Source organism: Mus musculus, chromosome X, assembly GCF_000001635.26.
Source record: "Mus musculus strain C57BL/6J chromosome X, GRCm38.p6 C57BL/6J".
Lineage (NCBI taxonomy): Eukaryota > Metazoa > Chordata > Mammalia > Rodentia > Muridae > Mus > Mus musculus.
Genome location: NC_000086.7, coordinates 103,331,213 through 103,344,120, shown reverse-complemented (window position 1 = coordinate 103,344,120; position 12,908 = coordinate 103,331,213). Strand labels below are relative to the sequence as shown.

The 12,908-nt window shown below is 40.8% G+C and overlaps 1 pseudogene; it reads right to left on the bottom strand.

The window, feature by feature from the left end:
* Positions 1 to 6,867: 6,867 nt before the first annotated feature.
* Positions 6,868 to 12,718, bottom strand: Gm9516 (annotated as a pseudogene).
* Between the last annotated feature and the right edge of the window lie 190 nt (positions 12,719 to 12,908).

Genomic DNA, 12,908 nt, shown 5'->3' with positions numbered 1-12,908 from the left:
CAGATATATTAAGGAATAAGTAAAGACTTTATACACACACACACACACACACACACACACACACACACACACTGGAGATATGGTCTTACTTTGGAGCCCTGACTGGCCTGGAAGTATGCATATATGTATATTAGGCTAGCATCCAACGCATAGAAATCTGTCTGGATTTGCCTCCTGAGTGCTAAAGTTAAAGGTACACATCACTAAACTTAGCCTAGAGTATATATTTAATACAGCTAAGTTTATTGGCTCAGAATTTGACCTTTGAGGAGCACCAGAGTTTAGTGAGAATTAATAAAAGGACCTTTAAAGTAAATATTTTAGTTGCTTTATATGAAAAAAAAGGCAAACCCCTCAAGATCACATTTTTTTGTGGAATAATAAAAGCAACATTTATTATTTTTATAAAAGTATGAACATGAATATAGTGATATTTATCTTAAATTCTCCAAAATCACCTATTTTTCTTGTGATCCACACATAATTTATCTAAATAAATTGGATTGTGTTTTATTAGTGTTTGTTTTGTTTTTTGCTTTTTCAGTACAGGGTTTCTCTGTGTAGCCTTGGCTGTCCTAGAACTTGCTCTATAGACCACAGGGGCTTCCAACTAAGAGAGATTGACCAGCCCCTACCACCTGGGATTAAAGGAAGATTAGCCACTGCATTAACTACCACCACATTAACCACCACAATATTTGAGCCAAATTTGAAGAAAGCTTTAATTAAATACCAGTCAGGATTTGAAGCTTAACTTTAATTAAATACCAGCCTGGAGGATGGACTCTGGCCAGATCAATTCCTGGGTTCCCAGAAAGTGACCAGGAGTTACATCTTGCAAAGGCTTAAAAAGACAACCCCACAAGGCCACCATATTTCCCACCTACACCCAATCAGGGGCAAGCATACATCCTGACATACTTCTTGCCCAAATACCTGTTACCTACATGAGATCAAACACATCTGTGTAGTTGGGTCAAACAAACTTGTTTAAAAGAGTGAAACAATAGCCTCTAGTATTTCAGGAAGTATCTGTCCTTGGGTAAGCGGGTTTACAGGTTAAGAATTTTGTTTCAAGGATCTCTTAGGCACAGTAATTAAAACACCCATACACATAAAAATAAATAAATTAAAAATCTATCAATAGTGAAATTGTTAAATCAAAATCATTAATGCAGTTATAACGTTTGTATAGAAATTATTAAACATATTTGACACATTATTCAAGAATACAGTGCCTGGTTAACTATAGTCAACTATTTTCCAATAGATCTCTTCATTTGTGCATGCTACTGAACTGAAATAGTCTACCTTTAACCAACATTTCCTCACCTTACCCTTAAGCACTTGATAAACACTATTCTACTCTAGTTCTGTGAGATCAGCTTTATTAGATTCCACATATAAGTGAAACATGTGTGACATCTGTCTTTCTGCGGGGTTTATTAATATAATGTCCTCCAGATTCTTACAACTAACCAAAATAATGTGATTTCCTTCTTCTTCTTCTTCTTCTTCTTCTTCTTCTTCTTCTTCTTCTTCTTCTTCTTCTTCTTCTTCTTCTTCTTCTTTTCTTCTTTTTGTTTGTTTGTTTGTTTGTTTGTTTGTTTGAGACAGGGTTTCTCTGTATAGTCCTGGCTGTCCTGAAGTCCTGGAACTCACTCTGTAGACCAGGCTACCTTGAACTCAGAAATCCGCCTGCCTCTGCCTCCCAAGTGCTGGGATTAAAGGCGTGCGCCACCACCACCCGGCGTGATTTCCTTCTTAATTATGGTTGAACAATATTCCATTGCAAACTCTACAGTCATGTCTTTCTCCCTTTCTTTCTTTCTTTCTTTCTTTCTTTCTTTCTTTCTTTCTTTCTTTCTTTCTTCCTTCCTTCCTTCCTTCCTTCCTTCCTTCCTTCCTTCCTTCCTTCCTTCCTTCCTTTCTTTCTTCCTTCCTTCCTTCCTTCCTTCCTTCCTTCCTTCCTTCCTTCCTTTCTTTCTTTCTTTCTTTCTTTCTTTCTTTCTTTCTCTCTAAGACAATGTTTCTATGTGCTGATCTGGCTGTCCTAGGCCTAGCTCTGTAGACCAGGCTGGCTTCAAAATCAAAGAGAACCACTACTGCTTACTGGGTGCTGGAATTAAAGGCATGCTCCACGGTACCCAACAAACCCCATTTTCTTTTGTTATGCATGCACTGACTGCCTTAGTATTTCTGTGTTTCCTTCTAGACTGCTTTGCATAAAGGATGTTCCAATTTACATTCTTAGATTATGCAAAGGCTTTGTTTCACATCCTGGCCAATACTTAGCTTTTCTCTTTTCTTTTCTTTTTTTCTTCTCCACCCCCCACTCCCCAACCGCAGACAGGATTTCTCTCTGTAGCCCTGGCTGTCCTGAAACTTACTCTGTAGACCAGGCTGGCCTAGATCTCAGAAATCCTGCTTTTGCTGCCTGCCAAGTAACTTTTGTCTTTTCTATAATCATCCTAGCAGGCATAAGGAAGTGTCTTACAGTGGTTTCAGTTTGCATTTCCCTGGTGATGAGTGGCTTAGTTTCTTTTCCTGTCACTGTGATAAAATATTCTGATGAAAGAAACTTAAAAGAACAGCTTTATTTACTTCACAGTTCAAGACACAGCTCTTCCGGGTGGGGAAGTCAAGAAGGCAGAAGCTTGAAGCAGGTAGCCATATCACAGTCACAGATCAGAAAGCAGAGAATGATCAGCAGGCCAATGCTTAGCTTTCCTTTTTCATTCTGTACTTTCCAGGCTTCCTTATCCAGGAAATTGTTCTGCCTGAAATTAAGATGGGTCTTACAGGCCGGGCGTGGTGGCGCAAAGAAAAATAGGCTACACAGAGAAACCCTGTCTCGAAAAACAAAAAACAAAACAAAACAAAATAAAATAAAATAAAAAAAGAAAGAAAGAAAACCAGGCATGGTCAGGTGTTTCTAGGTTGACAACCATTAGTCATGCTAAGCATGTTTTCATATATCTGATATAGCTGAATGTATAATAATATCATTCATATATATATATATATATATATATATATATATATATGTGCAATTATTTTCTCCCATTCTGTACATTGTCTCATCACACTTGATTTTTTTCAAAAGTTTATTATGTTTGATGTGAAAATCACTTGTTTTTTTTCCTTGTCCATGTTTTTCATGTCATAGCCCCAAAGTCTTTACTCAGACTGGTATCAGAGAGTTTGTCTCCATGTATTACTGCATTAGTTACTTTGCTATCACTGTTGTGATGCATCATGATGAGGTAACTTCTGGAAAACAGGCTTTATTTGGTCTTATATTTCCAGAGGCTTAGAGGCCCTGATGTAGAGCGGAGGCAGTGGGCCGTAGACAAGGCAGCTGGAGCAGAAGCATTTTCCAAATCACAAGCAGTAAGCAGAGAAGGAACCAAACATGGTGCAAATCTTTAAACTCTTAAAGCCCACCTTCAGGCACATATGTCCTCCATCCAGGCCATACCTCCTGAACCTTCCAAAACAGTTCCACCAACCTGGGACCAGTACTCAAATGCTGAGACTGTGGTATATATCTCTAATCTCAGCACTTGAGAGACAAGGATCATGAATACTGCCACAAGTTTGAGGCCAACCTGGCCCACATAGTGAGTTCTAGGCCAGGCAAAGATGTAAAGTAAGACCATGGCTCCAAAAATAACTAAATAAAATAAAAAATGTTTACTAGTATATTATATTTTTTAATGCGTAGATCTACATATCTTTGGTTAAAATTATTTCTAAGTATGTTCACAACTGTAAGTGAGATTGCTTCTGTGAAATCTTTCATCAATTATTTCCTATTAGCATGTCAACTTATTATTGACTTTTGCATATTGATTTTGTGTCCTGTCATTTTCCTTCTCAGATCTAACAGCTTCTGGTCTTCTGAAAGATTATAAGATAATGTTATCTGGAAACAAGGAAAATTTTAACTTATTTTTTCAACTTCTGTCATAACAAAATATGGGTTAAGCCACAATCACTATGACACAAGCCAAGATCCTATTCTTCATCAATGTGATGAAGGAAAGAAACACTAAAAGAACAGTACAGATGAGTAGGAAAGGCTGGTTTCTTAATTTATTCCTAAAAGGAGGTCAAATGGATGCATGTGTTCAGATTTCACATTAAATTGAGCATCTGGGACTAGAACTGGAACATTTCACTACATGGTATTAACACATTAAATGCATGTGGTGATAGAGACTAGGATTATGATCCTTTAAAAATAGTGTTATCGCTGGGCATGGTGACACACGCCTTTAATCCCAGCACTCAGGAGGCAGAGGTAGGCAGATTTCTGAGTTAGAGGCCAGCCTGGTCTACAGAGTGAGTTCCAGGACAGCCAGGGCTACACAGAGAAACCCTGGCTTGAAAAACTGAAAAAAAAAATAGTGTTGTCAACCAGACAATAAGGTGCTCTACAGTATATGTTTAGGTTACTCATCACTTACTATATAGGTAGCAATTTTAAAACAAAAAAAGGAAGGCAAATGAACTCCAACTTTTTTCAATTTCTCTGTTATAATCAATAAGAAAACAAACACCAGGGCTAGTAAGATGGTTCCGCGGGTAAGAGCACTGACTGCTCTTCTGAAGGTTGTGAGTTCAAATCCCAGCAACCACATGGTAGCTCACAACCACCGGTAATGAGATCTGACACCCTCTTCTGGTGCATCTGAAGACAGCTACAGTGTACTTATATATAATAATAAATAAATCTTAAAAAAAAAGAAAAGAATCCAGCACTTGGGAGACAGAGGCAGGCAGATTTCTGAGTTCAAGGCCAGCCTGGTCTACAGTGAGAGTTCCAGGACAGCCAGGGCTACACAGAGAAACCCTGTCTCAAAAAAAAAAAAAAAAAAAAAAAAAAAAAAAAGAAAAGAAAAGAAAACAAACACAAATTTGGTTCTATGTGAACATTTCAAAATATAGCATTGAACAAGAGGACCAAGACCAAAAATGTGTGTCAGAAATTCAACTGTGGCCGGGCGTGGTGGCGCACGCCTTTGATCCCAGCACTCCGGAGGCAGAGGCAGGCGGATTTCTGGGTTCGAGGCCAGCCTGGTTTACAAAGTGAGTTCCAGGACAGCCAGGGCTATACAGAGAAACCCTGTCTCAAAAAAACAAAAAAAAAAAACAAAAAAAAAAAAAGAAAAGAAAAGAAAAGAAAAGAAAAAAGAAAAAAAGAAAGAAATTCAACTGTGGGCCAGGCAGTGGTGGCACACGACTTTAATCCCAGCACTCGGGAGGCAGAGGCAGGTGAATTTCTGAGTTCGAGGCCAGCCTGGTCTACAGAGTGAGTTCCAGGACAGCCAGGGCTATACAGAGAAACCCTGTCTCAAAAAAAAAAAAAAAACCCAAAAATCAAACAACAACAACAACAGAAAAGAAATTCAAGTGTGAGCATTGGCCCCTTTGCACAGCTTTCTAGGGTTAATAAGGAGAAGCTGCACCAGCAGCAGGATTTCAGTAATTAAGGAAAGCTCTTCTCATCTAGAGGTCTGTCTATAGGCCAACACTGATTTGTACAAATCTTTTTTTTTTTTGTTTTTTTTTTGTTTTTTGTTTTTCTGCCTGCCTCTGCCTCCTCTGCCTCCTCTGCCTCAGCCTCTGCCTCCAGTGCTGGGATTAAAGGCGTGTGCTACCATGCCTGCTTACAAATCTTTTAGTAGTTGAGCTCCATGCACAGGACAGGAACATGTCAGAATGGATGAATGATCTGTATACTATATAATTTTTGTCACTCGTATTTATAGAGTGCCTGAATACCAAGTAGTAATTAAATTACTCTTCTGTACTTTCCACAACTTCATTTACAGCATATTCCTTATGAACTGCTTCCCCTAGATTTTTCATAATTAGTGTCATCTTTTGAATACAGTTCATAGTCCCTGGCAGAAAGACAAAGGAGCTATTTTTGCCTGATAATAAATACCCAATAATCAACAAGCCCAAGTTTAGCTCTTCAGAACTCTTTAAGTTCCACTTTTTCCAAGATTCTTCCCTTGTTTTTTGTTTTTTCTGTTTTTTTTAGATTTAATTAATTTATTTTATGTATATGAGTACACTGTAGCTGTACAGATGGTTGTGAGCCATCATGTGGTTGCTGGGATTTGAAATCAGGACCTCTGGAAGAACAGTCAGTACTCTTAACCTCTGAGCCATCTCTCTAGCCCCCTTGTTTTATTTTTTAAATTTTATTTTCAACAACTTCATAATGCACATAAGATACTGGGATCATATCTATCCTCTCTTAATCCCCCCTCTCCTATAGACTCCTTTCTCTTCCAAACTGGTTCCTGTCTTAATTTTCTCTCTTTCTCTCCCTCCCTCCCTTCCTATTTTTCTTCACTTACCTCGTCCTTGTTTCCTCCTCCTCCATCTTCTTGGTTTTTTTTTTTTTTTTTGAGACAGGGTTTCTCTGTGTAGCCCTGGCTGTCCTGGAACTCACTCTGTAGACCAGGCTGGCCTTGAACTCAGAAATCTGCCTGCCTCTTCTTCCTAAGTGCTGGGATTAAAGGCGATCGCCACCATGCCAGACTAATTTTACTTATTTTAAAAACTCTTTTTGCTCCCCTTCCTTTTCTCTCTCTTGCTCTGGTCCTGCTTGCTCCAGGCCCTGCTTGCTCCTCCTCTGCCCCCTACACTCATTATGCTCATTATGGCTCATAGGTTTTTGTTGTTGTTTGTTTCTCATTATGGATGGTGGTGAGCCACCATGTGGTTGCTGGGATTTGAACTCATGACCTCAGTCAGTGCTCTTAACCGCTGAGCCATCTCACCAGCCCTTAAAAACTTTTTTTTTTTAAATGAATGAGGCAATTTATTAACCCAGCATTGTTTGTTTTAATGCTTTTTGTTGGCAGTTGCTACCTGTCCAGCGATCCTGTCCAGATGTCTCTGTCCCTGATGTGTTAGCTTGCAGTCCCCATCTCGGCCATTTTCAGCCCCTCCAGGGCTTGGAGGACCTGGCTGGCCACACTCTCAGAGCCTCTGCTTAAGTGGCTGGGCCTAACACCATTTCTCTGCCATCCTCTGTAGATCTTGGTCACAGAACCAACCCCTGCACCACCGCGGAGGTACAGGTGCCGAGCTGTGGAAGCATTTCGTGGGTAGAACCAGTTCTCATCATATGGGCAAGCTCTTTATGTTTGGCCAGCTTTACTGTGTCCACACATTCCGGGACTCTCAGTTTCCTGGACTTTTTGAGGAAGGCTGCTAGAGCTCTGACGATCTCCTGCTGGTTAAAGTCTTTTACAGTAACTCCAGGAATCTCTCTGCTGCCTGGGCTCTGGAATTGTGGCGATCAGCCATGTCCGGGCCTGCCTCTCACACGTGGCCCCTTAAAAACTCTTAAAATAAATTTGCCTACATTTGTCTGTGCATCACACATGTGTCTGGTGCCCATGTAGACCAGAAAAGGGCATCAGATCCCCTGAAACTTTAGTTGTAGATGGTTGTGATCTGATATCATGTGAGTGCTGAGAACCAAACCCAGGTTCTTTTTTTATTTTTAAAGATTTTATTTATTATTTTATGTAAATACACTGTAGCTGTCTTCACACACTCCAGAAGAGGGAGTCAGATCTCGTTACGGATGGTTGCTGGGATTTGAACTCTGGACCTTCGGAAGAGCAGTCGGGTGCTCTTACCCACTGAGCCATCTCACCAGCCCCAAACCCAGGCTCTTTGCAAGAACAGGCAGTGCTTTTAACTGCCGAGCTATGTCTCCTGGCCAACGTCTTATTTTTGTGCTGGGCTTCTGAAGGTCACCATGCTTACCTGCTGTGTTCATGGTTAACTGACCATATCATATCCAGGAGGCCATGTTTCATCAAATTCCTCCCCATCCTCCAGCTCTTATAATGATTCTTCCTCTTTTTCCTTGATGCCCCTTGAATCTTTGAAAGAATGATATAGCCGGGCGTGGTGGCACACACCTTTAATCCCAGCACTCGGGAGGCAGAGGCAGGCGGATTTCTGAGTTCGAGGCCAGCCTGGTCTACAGAGTGAGTTCCAGGACAGCCAGGGCTATACAGAGGAACCCTGCGTCAAAAACAAACAAACAACCATCAGGGCTGGGTGTCATGGTGCACATCTTTAATTTCAGCATTTCTGATTGGCTAGACAGACTGCCCAATCTGACCTTCCTCAACAGTTCTGTGATTACAGCCGTTGCTGTTACCATGGGTGCTGGGGATCTGAACTCAGGTCCTTATATGTGTGAGATAGTCACTTTACCCACTAAGCCACACCCCCCAGTCCTTTGGCCCATTTTTTTGTTTTTGATTTTTTCTTTGTTTGTTTTTGTTTTTGTTTTTTGTTTTTTCGAGGCAGGGTTTCTCTGTATAGTTCTGGCTTCATTCTTCTTTCCTTATCTTTTTTGAAATCGGGTTGCATATAGCCGAGACTGGCCTTAACCTCACCATATAGTCCAGGTTGTCCTTGTACTTCTGATGCTCTTACATCCTCCCCTGATCCTTGAATCTTCACCTTCCTTGTTCTGGGATTCCAGGTGTAAGTTACCATTCTCACATCTTCTCTTTTTTTAAATTACTAATTTTTTTTTACATTCCAACTGTAGTTGCCCCCTCCCGGATCTCCTCTCAGTCCAGCCTCCACCTCCGCCCCCCATCCATTCCTCCTCTGTATATATTCAGAAAAGAGTAGGCCTCCTCTGGATATATATCAACCAAACGTGACATCAAGCTGTAGTAAGACTAGGCACCTCCCCTCATACACCCCCAGAGCTCGTGTCTCTAGCTGCATATGTAGCAGAAGATGGCCTAGTCGGACATCATTGGGAAGAGAGGCCCCTTGGTCTTGCAAACTTTATATGCCCCAATACAGGGGAATGCCAGGTCCAAGAAGTGGGAGTGGGTGGGTAGGGGAGCAGGGCGGGGGGAGGGTATAGGGAACTTTTGGGATAGCATTTGAAATGTAAATACAATATCTAATAAAATAAATAAAAAAGACTGACTTCTCTCATCCTGTCTTCAAAGCTCTTTCTTTTTGTGTGTGTGTTTTTTTGTTTTGTTTTTTGGAGATAGGGTTTTTCTGTGTAGCCCCGGCTGTCCTGGAACTCACTCTGTAGACCAGGCTGGCCTCGAACTCAGAAATCTGCCTGCCTCTGCCTCCCAAATGCTGGGATTAAAGGCATGAGCCACCACGCCCGGCTTCAAAGTTTTTTTCTATTTTGTTTTCTTCCTTCTTTCCTTTTGTAATTCTTATAATGTTCATGTTGACAATGTCAGTAATGTGTTACAGGATTCTTAGATTCCGTTCAGGTTATTTTTCTTCCTTCCTTCTTTTTTTAAAAATATTTATTTACTTATTATATGTAAGTACACTGTAGCTGTCTTCAGACACTCCAGAAGATGGCATCAGATCTCATTACGGATGGTTGTGAGCCACCATGTGGTTGCTGGGATTTGAACTCAGGACCTTAGGAAGAGCAGTCGGCGCTCTTAACCACTGAGTCATCTCACCAGCCCCTTTCTTCCTTCTTTCTATTGCTCAGAATACATCATTTTTGTTGTTGTTATTGTTGTTTTTGAGACAGAGTTACTCTGTGTATGGCTATTCCGGAACTTGCTCTTGTAGTCAGACCAGGCTGAGCTTAAACTCCCAGAGATATACCTGCCTCTGCCTCCTGAGTGCTGGGATTAAAGTACCATGCCCAGCTCAGACTACAGAATTTAACTAATCTAGCTTCAAGGTCACTAATTCCCTTTTCCATCACTTCATATTAGTGTTGAAACCTTCTTAGTAACCAGGCTTTGTAGCACATGCATGCGATAGCAACTGTTTGGAAGGCCAAGGCTGGAAGACTAAACTTAAGGCTCTTTAGAGCTACACAGTGAAATCCTGTCTCCAATTGAAGAAGAAGAAAGAGAAGGAGAAGGAGGAGGAGGAGGGGGAGGGAGAGGGGGAGGAGGAGGAGAAAGAGGAAGGTTGCAGCTTGTTGGGGTTGTAGCTTAGGTAGAACATTTGTGTAGCACCATATTACCTGGATTAGAACTCAGAACTGCAAGAAAAAAATCGTCTAGTAAATTTTTGTGTTTGTTTTTAAGAAAGGATCATGTAGCTCAGGCTTCAAATTCACTGTATAGCTAGCTGAGGATGACCTCAAAGTCATGATCCTTCTGCCTTTATCAACCTGAATGGGGAGAATAAAGGTATGAACCATTATGCCTGGTTCTTTTTGTTGTTGTTGTTTTTTCGAGACAGGGTTTCTCTGTGTATCCCTGGCTGACCTGGAACTCACTCTGTAGACCAGGCTGGCCTTGAACGCAGAAATCCTCCTGCCTCTGCCTCCCGAGTGCTGGGATTAAAGGCGTGCGCCACCACTGCCCGGCTCATTGATAATTTTACAATCAGTTATTTTTATTGAAAATTGAATGCTCAGAATACTGGAAATCAGATTTTCTTCCCTCCTCAGGCATTACTTGTGTTCTTTGCAGTATATGTAGCTGTTGCTATTTATTTAATTCTGTTCTAAACCACTGTTTTATAGTATTTATTTTATCGGTGTGCCTGACTGTATGTATTATACTACATGTTTTATATGAGTCCGTGGAAGTCAGAAAAGTGTGTTGCATACCAGAGATGCTCTTTATTTCTCTCTCTGTGTCTCTCTCTGTTTGTCTCTGTGTGTCTGTCTCCGTTTCTGCCTCTCCTTTCTGGCACTAAGGAATGAATCTAGAATCTCTCAGTGCTCTACCACTGAGCTAAATCACCAACCCCCTTTGTACCATTTTCTAAACTTCTCTTTCAGGCTAGCCCAGTGTCAGAAAAGGTTGTACTGGAAGAAGAGGAGAGACATTTTCTCTGGCTTTTGGAATTATCAAAAATGTTTGCTTAAATACAATTAAAGGCAAAGAGTTTCAACAGTCTATGTAATTTGAGTTTATTGTTTTGTAGCAATTATCTCTCACCTCCTGGAGTTCCCTCCTGCTCAGGGACATTTCCTGTGGACCATGAAGAGAAGGCCTTTTAAAGGCCTTTCTGTTTTGAAAGGGACTAGAGAAATGATTGACAGTTTAAGTGTCTGTCTCTTCAGATGGCATTTGTGTTTTAATTAGGTAGCTGCAGACTAGAGTTTCAGAGATCAGAGAAATGAAACTCAAAATCCATGTTTTACAGACAAGGATGACACTAGAGCTCTGAAAAGATGAGGCCCCATGGTCAACTCAGGAAGATAAGAGGAGTCTTTAAGACCAAAGCAATAACTCTCCCAATGGAATATTTAAGTCTGAAAAAATAATGAGAGAGAGAGAAGGCGGGAGGAGAGGGAGAAAGGGAGAGAGAGAGAGATTGAGATTTTCTGTAAATTTTGGAAATGGGTGAAAGCATATGGGGCCTCCCCAAACATGTTAAGAGGGTTAAAACTAAAATAAATCCAAAAAACACTTAAGAAACAAACTAATGACATCATAGTCTTTTTTTTTTTTTTTTTTTTTTTTTTTTTTTGATTTTTCGAGACAGGTTTCTCTGTGTAGCCCTGGCTGTCCTGGGACTCACTCTGCAGACCAGGCTGGCCTCGAACTCAGAAATCTGCCTGCCTCTGCCTCCCCAGTGCTGGGATTAAAGGCGTGCGCCACCACGGCTGGCTAATACCATTTTACTATGTTCCTTTACTATCCATTTACAATATTTTCCTGGATGACAGACACACAATACGGGACTTCTTTGCTTTGCACTGGTGTTCGGAAGATTTACTGATCATATACTCAGGTCTGCAGCTACATTTCAAACCTATTAATTAGCATTATATGAGACACTCAGTAATTGTCAATTATTTGTGTTTCTCCTCAGTAGCATATTCAAGTATGAAAATGAGAGCCAGAAATACCTACTTGAAGGACTAAATGTAAATCACATAATATGGCTATTTCTATTGATGAAACTCTAATGAGTTCTTACCCATTTGTTATCAAAGTTGTAATCTGTAATTATTTTGCAGTGTTTTGGGGGGTGGGGTGGGGTGAGATGGGCAGGGTCTCATGTAACCCAGGCTGTCTTCAAACTAATTATATAGCCAAGTATCTTCTAGTCTCCACATCTTGAGTTCTGGGATTACAGGCACAAGCTACTATGCCCCATTTATGTGACTCTGGAGACTGGACCCATAGCTTCATGCTAGGCAAACACTATGAATTGAGCTGTTTCCAGTCCCTTTGTAGCATTCTTAATGAGTAAGTGGCAAACAAGAAGTTGATGGGTTTTGATGTATGTAAACATACCCAATGCTTTGCAGACTGATGGCTACCTCTTAAGTGTTCTTCACACAACCTTTCAATGTATTTCTCCCTTCTAGTCCTTTCTTCCTGACTCCCCTTCTCTTCTTGACTTGGCTTGGTAACATTAAAACGTTTCCACCGAACAAGTGGCCAGTTGCCTGCATCTGAGTCAACTGTGGAAAACTTTCCTTGGGCCTTACTTCCTCCTGTATCTGGAAATAAGCCAGGTCCTCCCAGTGATCGTTCTTTGTAGTTGCACACAATATCTAAGATAAGATCAGGGGTGTTCAGAAAAATATTTGAAGACTGGAACACTGAATAAGTTGCAAAGACTCTTCTGCAGCGTGCAAACTACTTGAGGATGGGAAAAATAGTATGCATACATTTGAAAAGTAATGAAAAGAAAAATATCCCTCCTTAATTCCTCATTTACCTGACTGAACCCAGGTGTCCATTTGTTGAATTTTCATTTCTGCCTTGCTCCTACCCACCCTTTCCTTATTGAAGCTACTTACAGTGCAACCTTTGAGCTCTAGTGTTATCTTTCCTCTGTCTACACGCCTCCAGTATATACCACTGTAATATAGCCATAAAAGTAGGGGATGTATCATTTTCTCAGCACCCAGAGAATTAACAAACACATTG